This window comes from Ovis canadensis, chromosome 5 (genome assembly GCF_042477335.2).
Source record: "Ovis canadensis isolate MfBH-ARS-UI-01 breed Bighorn chromosome 5, ARS-UI_OviCan_v2, whole genome shotgun sequence".
NCBI lineage: Eukaryota > Metazoa > Chordata > Mammalia > Artiodactyla > Bovidae > Ovis > Ovis canadensis.
Window position 1 is genome coordinate 53,254,490 of NC_091249.1, and position 11,222 is coordinate 53,265,711.

The following is an 11,222-nucleotide window of genomic DNA, read 5'->3' on the forward strand; positions in this document are numbered from 1 at the left end:
AATTGACAGAGTAGCATTGAAACATATACATTACCATATGCAAAATTAGATACTTGGCAGATATTTGCTATATGATACAGAGAATTCAAATCTGGTGCTCAGTTCAACCTAGAAGGGTGAAATGGGATGGGAGATGGGAGGGAAGTTCAGGTGGGAGAGGACATGCATGTACCCATGGCTGATTCATATTGATCAACACAATATTGTAAAGCAATTACCCTTTGATTAAAATTAAATAAATTAAAAAATACTGCACCGAAATTTTAAAGATAAAATTGGATTCAATGATTTGTATCAAAAGAAACAAATGCATCTTGTGGAAGAGGAGTAAAATGAGGGAATGGGACAGGAATGGGACTTGATTCCCTAATGAACCAATATTAAAAACAAAAAGTATGCTGTGCACAATACAAACACAATAATTTGCCATGATCTGGACTGCAGGCCCAAAAAAGTTGATTGAGTTTGTTATCAGAGTTACTACAGACCCTTGCTAAAAACCCACCAACACTACTCTTGAACAAGAAGCAACATATGTCTTTACATCATAGTCTGGACACAGACAAAGAAGTCATAGGAAGAGAAAGGAAAACAAACAAACAAACAAACAAACAAAACAGATAGAACCAGCTCTGAATCCAAGATGGTGACAAATCTGACCTCCAACAGACCCTGTCTCATCATACATTGATTTTACTGCATTAACATACTAAATGGCACAATTCCTACCACCATGACCAGAAGTCACTTACTAAACAAAACAAAAAGGAATGGCAACCCAGTTCCAGAAAAGCCATATTTAAAAAAAAAAAAAATGCATATGTCTTCCCATCATAACCTCACTTGTCATTGTCCTAATCTCTTAAAAGCAAATCCCACTTGGCACTAAGGCAAGAAGTTGGTTTGTGAACTAAGTCCCCGATTCTCCATTCTCTGGTCATTGAGTAAAGCTTGCACTGCTACAATCCAAAATTTGGTTTCATTTTTGTCTGTAGAAACTCACATGGGAAGAATAAGCTCTTGGCTAAGACAGGAGGCTTTGCCCAGTCTATGATCCAAGTAGAGGGACCATATGTTTAATTTGGTAACAGTTGTAAAAGAAAGAAAAAAATCAGCTTAAAAGTTAAAGAGAGCGAAGATTCTCTGGGGCTGTGATGCCCAGTAGAGTCTGCATCTAAACCTCTGCCATGAGGTGGTAGGACTTCAATGTGAGATTCTCAATTGTCATGCCAACCAGACATGAAACCAAGAACCTGGGTACAAGCTTCAGCATTCTCAGAGGGGACATTCCTGCTGATCTTTTTTTTTTAAATTCTTTTAATTAATTTATTTGTTTTAATTGGAGGCTAATCACTTTCCAATATTGTAGTGGTTTTTTTGGCCATATATTGACATGAACTAGCCATGGGTGTACATGTATTCCTCATCCTGAACCCCTTTCCTATCTCCCTCCCCATTCCATCCTACAGGGCCATCCCACTAACTGGCCCTGAGCACCCTGTCTCATGCATCGAACCTGGACTGGTGATCTGTTTTACATATGGCAATAACATGTTTTCAGTGCTATTCTCTCAAATCATCCCACCTTTACCTCTGTGTCTCTTTTGCTGTCTCGCATATAGGGTCATTGTTACCATCTTTCTAAATTCCATATATATGTGTTAATTTACTGTATTGGTGTTTTTCTTTCTGACTTACTTCACTCTGTATAATAGGCTCCAGTTTCAACCACCTCATTAGAACTGATTCAAATGTGTTCTTTCTAATAGCTGAGTAATATTCCATTGTGTATATGTACCACAGCTTTCTTATCCATTTGTCTACCAATGGACATCTATGTTGCTTCCATGTCCTGGATTTTGTAAACAGTGCTGCGATGAACATTGGGGTACACGTGTCTCTTTCAATCCTGGTTTACTTGGAATGTTTGCCCAGCAGTGGGATTGCTGAGTTGTATGGCAGTTCTATTTCCAGTTTTTTAAGGAATCTCCGCACTGTTCTCCATAGTGGCTGTACTAGTCTGCATTCCCACCAACAATGTAAGAGAGCTCCCTTTTCTCCACACCATCTCCAGCATTTATTGTTTGTAGACTTTTTGATAGCAGTCATTTTGGCCAGCATGAGATGGTACCTCATTGTGGTTTTGCTTTGCATTTCTCTGATAATGAGTGATGTTGAGCATCTTTTCATGTGTTTGTTAGCCATCTGTATGTCTTCTTTGGGGAAATGTCTGTTTAGTTCTTTGGCCCATTTTTTGATTGGGCCTTTTATTTTTCTACATGAGCGGCTTGTGTGTTTTTGAGATGAATTCTTTGTCAGTTGCTTCATTTGCTATTATATTCTTCCATTTTGAAGGCTGTCTTTTCACCTTGCTTATGGTTTCCTTCGTTGTGCAAAGTTTTTAAGTTTAATTAGATCCCATTTGTTTATTTTTGCTTTTATTTCCATTACTCTTGGAGGTGGATCATAGAGGACCCTGCTGCAACTTATGTCAGAGAGTGTTTTGCCTATGTTTTCCCCTAGGAGTTTTATAGTTTCTGGTCTTACACTTATTTAATCCATTTTGAGTTTATTTTTTGTGTATGGTGTTAGAAAGTGTTCTAGTTTCATTCTTTTACAAGTGGTTGACCAATTTTCCCAGCACCACTTGTTAAAGAGATTGTCTTTTCTCCATTGTATATTCTTGCCTCCTTTGTCAAAAATAAGGTACCCATAGGTGCATGGATTTATCTCTCGCTCTCTATTTTGTTCCATTGATCTTTATTTCTGTCTTTGTGCCAGTACCATACTCTCTTGATGATGTAGCTTTGTAGTATAGTCTAAAGTCAGGCAGGTTGATTCCTCCAGTTCCATTCTTCTTTCGCAAGATTGCTTTGACTATTTGAGGTTTTTTGTATTTCTGTACAAATTGTGAAGTTATTTGTTCTGGTTCTCAGAAAAATACCTTTGGTAGCTGGATAGGGATTGTATTGAATCTATAGATGGCTATGGGTACTATACTCATTTTCACTATACTGGTTCTTCTGATCCGTGAACATGGTATATTTCTCCATCAATTTGTGTCATCTTTGATTTCTTTCCCCAGTGTTTTATAGTTTTCTATATATAGGTCTTTGGTTTCTTTCAGTTCAGTTCAGTCACTCAGTCCTGTCTGACTTTGCGACCCCATGAATCACAGCACACCAGGCCTCCCTGTCCATCACCATCTCCCAGAGTTCACTCAGACTCACATCCATCGAGTCAGTGATGCCATCCAGCCATCTCATCCTCCGTCGTCCCCTTCTCCTCCTGCCCCCAATCCCTCCCAGCATCAAAGTCTTTTCCAATGAGTCAACTCTTCACATGAGTTGGCCAAAGTACTGGAGTTTCAGCTTTAGAATCATTCCCTCCAAAGAAATCCCAGGGGTGATCTCCTTCAGAATGGACTAGTTAGATCTCCTTGCAGTCCAAGGGACTCTCAAGAGTCTTCTCCAACACCACAGTTCAAAAGCATCAATTCTTTGGCACTCAGCCTTCTTCACAGTCCAACTCTCACATCCATACATGACCACAGGAAAAACCATAGCCTTGACTAGATGGACCTTAGTCGGCAAAGTAATGTCTCTGCTTTTGAATATGCTGTCCAGGTTCGTCATAACTTTTCTTCCAAGGAGTAAGCATCTTTTAGTTTCATGGCTGCAATCACCATCTGCAGTGATTTTGGAGCCCCCCAAAATAAAGTCTGACACTCTTTCCACTGTTTCCCCATCTATTTCCCATGAAGTGATGGGACCAGATGCCATGATCTTCATTTTCTGAATGTTGAGCTTTAAGTCAACTTTTTCACTCTCCTCTTTCACTTTCAAGAGGCTTTTTAATTCCTGTTCACTTTCTGCCATAAGGGTATCTGAGGTTATTGATATTGCTCCCGGCAATCTTGATTCCAGCTTGTGTTTCTTCCAGTCCAGCGTTTCTCATGATGTAAAGTGCATATAAGTTAAATAAGCAGGGTGACAATATACAGCCTTGATGCACTCCATTTCCTATTTGGAACTAGTCTGTTGTTCCATGTCCAGTTCTAACTGTTGCTTCCTGACCTGCATACAGATTTCTCAAGAGGCAGGTCAGGTGGTCTGGTATTCCCATCTTTTGAAGAATTTTCCATAGTTTATTGTGATCCACACAGTCAAAGGCTTTGGCATAGTCAATCAAGCAGAAATAGATGTTTTTCTGGAACTCTCTTGCTTTTTCCATGATCCAGCAGATGTTGCCAATTTGATCTCTGGTTCCTCTGCCTTTTCTAAAACCAGCTTGAACATCAGGGAGTTCACAGTTTACGTATTGCTGAATCCTGGCTTGGAGAATTTTGAGCATTACTTTACTAGCATGTGAGATGAGTGCAATTGTGCGGTAGTTTGAGCATTCTTTTGCACTGCCTTTCTTTGGGATTGGAATGAAAACTGACTTTTCCAGTCCTGTGGCCACTGCTGAGTTTTCCAAATTTGTTGGCATATTGAGTGCAGCACTTATACAGCATCATCTTTCAGGATTTGAAATAGCTCCACTGGAATTCCATCACCACTAGCTTTGTTCATAGTGATGCTTTCTAAGGCCCACTTGACTTCACATTCCAAGATGTCTGGCTCTAGATGAGTGATCACATCATCATGATTATCTGGGTCGTGAAGATCTTTTTTGTACAGTACTTCCATGTATTCTTGCCACCTCTTCTTAATATCTTCTGCTTCTGTTAGGTCCAGACCATTTCTGTCCTTTATCGAGCCCATCTTTGCATGAAATATTCCCTTGATATCCCTAATTTTCTTGAAGAGATCTCTAGTCTTTCCCATTCTATTCTTTTCCTCTATTTCTTTGCATTGATCACTGAAGAAGGCTTTCTTATCTCCCCTTGCTATTCTTTGGAACTCTGCATTCAGATGCTTATATCTTTCCTTTTCTCCTTTGCTTTTCGCCTCTCTTCTTTTCACAGCTATTTGTAAGGCCTCCCCAGACAGCCATTTTGCTTTTTTGCATTTCTTTTCCATGGGGATGGTCTTGATCCCTGTCTCCTGTACAATATCACGAATCTCACTCCATAGTTCATCAGACACTCTATCTATCAGATCTAAGCCCTTAAATCGATTTTTCACTTCAACTGTATAATCATAAGGGATTTGATTTAGGTCATACCTGAATGGTCTAGCGGTTTTCCCTACTTTCTTCAATTTGAGTTTGAATTTGGTAATAAGAAGTTCATGATCTGAGCCACAGTCAGCTCCTGGTCTTGTTTTTGTTGACTGTATAGAGCTTCTCCATCTTTGGCTGCAAAGAATATAGTCAATCTGATTTTGGTGTTGACCATGTGATGATGTCCATGTGTAGAATCTTCTCTTGTGTTGTTGGAAGAGGGTGTTTGCTATGACCAGTGAGTTCTCTTGGCAAAACTCTATTAGTCTTTGCCCTGCTTCATTCCACATTCCAAGGCCAAATTTGCCTGTTACTCCAGGTGTTTCTTGACTTCCTACTTTTGCATTCCAGTCCCCTATAATGAAAAGGACATCTTTTTTGGGTGTTAGTTCTAAAGGGTCTTGTAGGTCTTCATAAAACCATTCAACTTCAGTTTCTTCAGCTTTACTGGTTGGGACATAGACTTGGATAACTGTGATATTGAATGGTTTGCCTTGGAGACGATTTCTAAGTATTTTATTCTTTTTGTTGCAATGGTGAATGAAATTGTTTCTTTAATTTCTCTTTCTGTTTTCTCATTGCTAGTGTATAAGAATGAAATGGATTTTGCGTGTTGATTTTATATCCTGCAACTCTACTATATTCATTGATTAGCTCTAGTAATTTTCTGATGGAGTCTTAAGGGTTTTCTATGTAGAGAATCATGTCTTCGGCACACAGTGAGAGTTTTACTTCTTTTTCAATCTGGATTCCTTTTATTTCTTTTTCTTCTCTTATTGCTGTGGCTAAAGCTTCCAAAACTATGTTGAATAGTAGTGGTGAGAGTGGGCATCCTGGACTTGTTTCTCATTTTAGAGGATATGCTTTCAATTTTTCACCATTGAGGAAAATGTTTGCTGTGGGTTTATCATATATGGCTTTTATTATGTTCAGGTATGTTCCTTCTATGCCTGCTTTCTGGAGGGTCTTTTTTTTTTTTCAATCAATACTGCGTGTTGAATTTTGTCAAAGGCTTTCTCTGCATCTATTGAGAGAATCATATGGTTTTTATCTTTCAATTTGTTAATGTGGTGTATCACATTAGTTGATTTGTGAGTATTGAAGAATCCTTGCATCCCTGGGATAAAGCCCACTTGGTCATGATGTATGATCTTTTAAATATGTTGTTGAATTCTGTTTGTGAGAATTTTGTTAAGGATTTTTGCATCTATGTTCATCAGTGATATTGGCCTGTAGCTTTCTTTTGTTGTGGCATTTTTGTTTGGTTTTGGTATTAGGGTGGTTGTGGCCTCATAGAATGCGTTTGGAAGTTTACCCTCCTCTGCAATTTTCTAGAAGAGTTTGAGTAGGATAGGTGTTAACTCTAAATTTTTGGTAGAATTCAGCTGTGAAGCCATCTGATCCTGGGATTTTGTCTGTTGGAAGATTTTTGATTAGTTTTGATTTGCTTGATTGTGATGGGTCTGTTAAGATTTTCTGTTTTTTCCTGGTTCAGTTTTGGAAGGTTATATTTTTCTAAGAATTTTTCCATTTCTTGCAAGTTGTCCATTTTATTGGCATATGGTTGCTGATAGTAGTCTCTTATGATCCTTTGTATTTCTGTGTTGTCTGTTGTGATTTCTCCATTTTCATTTCTAATTTTGTTGATTTGATTCTCCTCCCTTTGTTTCTTGATGAGTCTGGCTGATGGTTTGTCTATTTTATTTATCTTCTCAAAGAACCAGCTTTCAGTTTTGTTGATTTTTGCTATAATCTTTGTTTCTTTTTCATTTATTTCTGCCATAATTTTTGTGATTTCTTTCCTTCTACTAACCCTGGAGTTCTTCATTTATTCTTTTTCTAGTTGTTTTAGGTGTAAAGTTTGGTTATTTATTTGATTTTTCCCTTGTTTCTTGAGGTAAGCTTGTATTGCTATGAACCTTCCCCTTACAACAGGTTTTCCTGAATCCCATAGGTTTTGTGTTGTCATGTTTTCATTTTCATTTGTTTCTATGCATATTTTGATTTTTAAAAATTTCTTCTGTGATTTGTTGGTTATTCAGAAGGGTGCTGTTTACCCTCCATATGTTTGTATTTTTAATAGTTTTTTTCCCCTGTAGTTGACAACTAATCTTACTGCATTGTGATCAGAAAAGATGCTTGAAATGATTTCAATTATTTTTAAAATTTACCAAGGTAGATTTATGCCCCAGGATATGATCTATCCTGGAGAATGTTTTGTGTGCACTTGAGAAAAAGGTGAAATTCATTATTTTGGCGTGAAATGTCCTTTAGATATCAATTAGGTCTAACTGGTCCATTGCATCATTTAAAGATTTTGTTTCCTTGCTAATTTTCTGGTTAATTGATCTATCCATAAGTGTGAGTGGGGTATTAAAGTCTCCCACTATTATTGTGTTATTGTTAATTTCCCCTTTCATACTTGTTAGCACTTGCCTTACATATTGAAGTGCTTCTATGTTGGGTGCATATATATTTATAATTGTTATATCTTCTTCTTGGATTGACCCTTTGATCATTATGTAGTGTCCTTCTTTGTCTCTTTTCATGGCCTTTATTTCAAAGTCTATTTTATGATATAAGTATCGCTATTCCTATTTTCTTTTGGTCTCCATTTGCATGAACTATCTTTTTCCAGCCCTTCACTTTCAGTCTGTAAGTGTCCCTTGCTTTGAGGTGGGTCTCTTGTAGACAGCATATATAGGGGTCTTGTTTTTGTATCCATTCAGCCAGTCTTTGTCTTTTGGTTGGGGCATTCAACCCATTTACATTTAAGGTAGTTATTGATAAGTATGGTCCTGTTTCCATTTACTTTGTTGTTTTGGGTTCAACTTTATAAACCTTTTCGGTATTTCCTTTCTAGAGAAGATTCTTCAGCATTTGTTGAAGAGCTGGTTTGGTGGTGCTGAATTTTCTCAGCTTTCACTTGTCTGTAAAGCTTTTGATTTCTCCTTCATATTTGAATAAGATCCTTGCTGGGTACAGTAATCTGGGTTGTAGGTTTTTCTCTTTCATCACTTTAAGTATGTCTTGCCATTCCCTTCTGTCCCAAAGAGTTTCTATTGAAAGATCAGCTGTTATCCTTATGGGGATCCCCTTGTGTGTTATTTTGTTTCTTTTCCCTTGCTGCTTTTAATATTTGCTCTTTGTGTTTGATCTTCAATAATTTGATTAATATATGTCTTGGGGTGTTTTGCCTTGGGTTTATCTTGTTTGGGACTCTGGGTTTCTTGGACTTGGGTGGCTATTTCCTTCCCCATTTTAGGGAAGTTTTCAACTATTATCTCCTCAAGTATTTTCTCATGGTCTTTCTTTTTGTCTTCTTCTTCTGGGACTCCTATTATTCGAATGTTGGGGCATTTAACATTGTCCCAGAAGTCTCTGAGGTTGTCCTCATTTTTAAAAATTCCTTTTTCTTTTTTTCTCTCTGCTTCATTTATTTCTGCCATTCTATCTCCCACCTCACTTATCCTATCTTCTGCCTCAGTTATTCTACTGTTTGTTCCCTGCAGAGTGCTTTTGATCTCAGTTATTGCATTATTCATTATTGATTTACTCTTTTTTATTTCTTCTAGATCCTTGTTAAACATTTCTTGCATCTTCTCAATCCTTGTCTCCAGGCTATTTATCTGTAACTCCATTTTGTTTTCAAGATTTTGGATCATCTTTACTATCATTATTCTAGATTCTTTTTCAGGTAGACTCCCTATATCCTCCTCTTCAGTTTGGTTTTGTGGGCATTTATCCTGTTCCTTTACCTGCTGAATATTCCTCTTTCTTTTCATTTTGTTTAAATTGCTATGTTTGGTGTGGCCTTTCTGTATGCTGGAAGTCTGTGGTTCTTTATTGTGGAGGTTCCTGCCTGTGGGTGGGGTTGGATGAGTGGCTTGTCAAGGTTTCCTGGTTAAGGAAGCTTGTGTCAGTGTTCTGCTGGGTGGAGCTGGATCTCTTCTCTCTGGAGTGCAATGAAGTGTCGAGTAGAGAGTTTTGAGGTGTCTGTTGTTTTGGTGTGACTTTTGGCACCTGTATTTTAATGCTCAAGGTTATGTTCCTGTGTTGCTGCAGAATTAGCATGGTATGTCTTGCTCTGAAACTTGTTGGTTCTTGGATGGAGCTTGGTTTCAGGGTAGGTATGGAGGCTTTTGGATGAGCTCTTGTTGATTAATGTTCCCTGGAGTCAGGAGTTTTCTGGTGTCCTTAAGGTTTGGATTTAAGCCTCTTGCCTCTGGCTTTTAGTCTTATTCTTACAGTAGCCTCAATACTTCTCCATCCATCCAGCTTTGATGATAAAACATCTAGGTTAATGGTGAAAAGATTCTCCACAGTGAGGGACACCCAGAGAGGTTCACAGAGTTACATGGAGAAGAGAAGAGGGAGGAGGGAGATAGAGGTGACCAGGAGGAGAAGAGGGGGATTAAAAGGGGAGAGAGCAATCTAGCCAGTAATCAATTCCTTATGTTCTCGTCACAGTTTGGAACACTCAGAGAGGTTCACGGAGTTACATAGAGAAGAGAAGAGGGAGGAAGGAGACAGAGGTGACCAGGAGGAGAAGAGGGGGAGTCAAAAGGAGAGAGACCAGTCTAGCCAGTAATCAGCTCCCTAAGTGTTCTCCACAGCCCAGAACATGCAAAGAGATTCACAGAGTTAAGTAGAGAAGAGAAGGGGGAGGGAGGAGATAGAGGTGATGTGGGGAAGAAAAAGGAGAGTCAAAGGGGGAAGAGCAATCAAACCAGTAATCACACCACTAGGTAAAAATGGGTACCGAAGATTAGATTCTTAAAGGTACAAAACTGATAACAAATACCAAAAAGCAAAGATGAAAAATCTAGAGTAGAGGTTAAACTCTCAAAAATACAATATTAAAAATATAAAACAAAATCACAAAAATTATAAAAAATATATATATGAAATTTCCTTTAAAAATAGGAGGGTTTTTTTGCAAGGTAATAGTAAGTTATAAAAATGAAAATTAAAGGAGTAATGAAGAACTTAAAAATAAAAAAAAATAAAAAATGATAATAGCAAGATATATCTAGGAATTTCTCTGGAGCTGTTGAGGGCAGTGTGGGGTCAGTGCAATTTCAGATAGTTCCTTGTTCTAGCTTATACTTCTTCTCAAGGTCTATAGGCCCCTTCCAATGCTTAGTCAATGGTAACGACAGGGTTTTAATCTGTTGCTTCTGTCACTTCCAGAGCAGTTCCCTCTTTGTTTATTTTGGTTTCCTCTGTTTGCAAGTCTCTTCAGTGTCTAATTTCTGCCGTGACACAAGGGGGCGAAGATGGTCACTTATTTAGGCTCACTTGTTCAGTTGTGCTCTGGGGAGGGAGGAATACTGCAAACAAATATCACCGGCGTGTGTGAAGAGTGTTTGCAGTGTATAGACACTCTGGGGTTGCCCCAGCTCACAGCGTGTATGCTTTACTGGTCTATACTGCTGAGGCTCCAGGTTGTTCTGCAGGGGAACTGTCCAAAGTGGGCACTGGGTTTCATGTACTTCCCAGGTTATGGGGATGTAAGCTCTTCAGATTCAGGTTCTAGGGTACTCCACAAAGGTACAGACTCGTTTGGGCATGTGTTTTGTGCTGATCACCTCCTCTATTACCCTAGACACCTTCCAGGGCAAGGGCAGGTTTGGGCTATAAAATACTCCTCTGATTTCACATCTGGTATTCTACATCCTCAGCTCTTCCTCTCTCTGATTTTTCCTTTATCTCTTACTTATAGCTTCTTCCCCTGAAATTTCCCAGATTTAACACAAGATCTTCAGAAAAGTTATCTCTACACACATGGAACTAGTGGGTATTGAGGGAGGAGATCAACTTCTTCAAAATCAGGTTTGTGCTGTGATGAGCAGCTGCCCACAGGCGCAATCAGTAGACAATATTTCAGCATGGACTCTTTACACCTTCATTTCTAAAATAAAATTATCAAGATGACAAAGGAAACACTGTTTATACAAAATGCTGGCCAGGTGCTAGGGCCTGAAGCTGAAGGGCCCAGAGCCTTGCAGAGGAGGTGACATGTGCTGAAGTAAAATTTAGGAGTGACACGATGA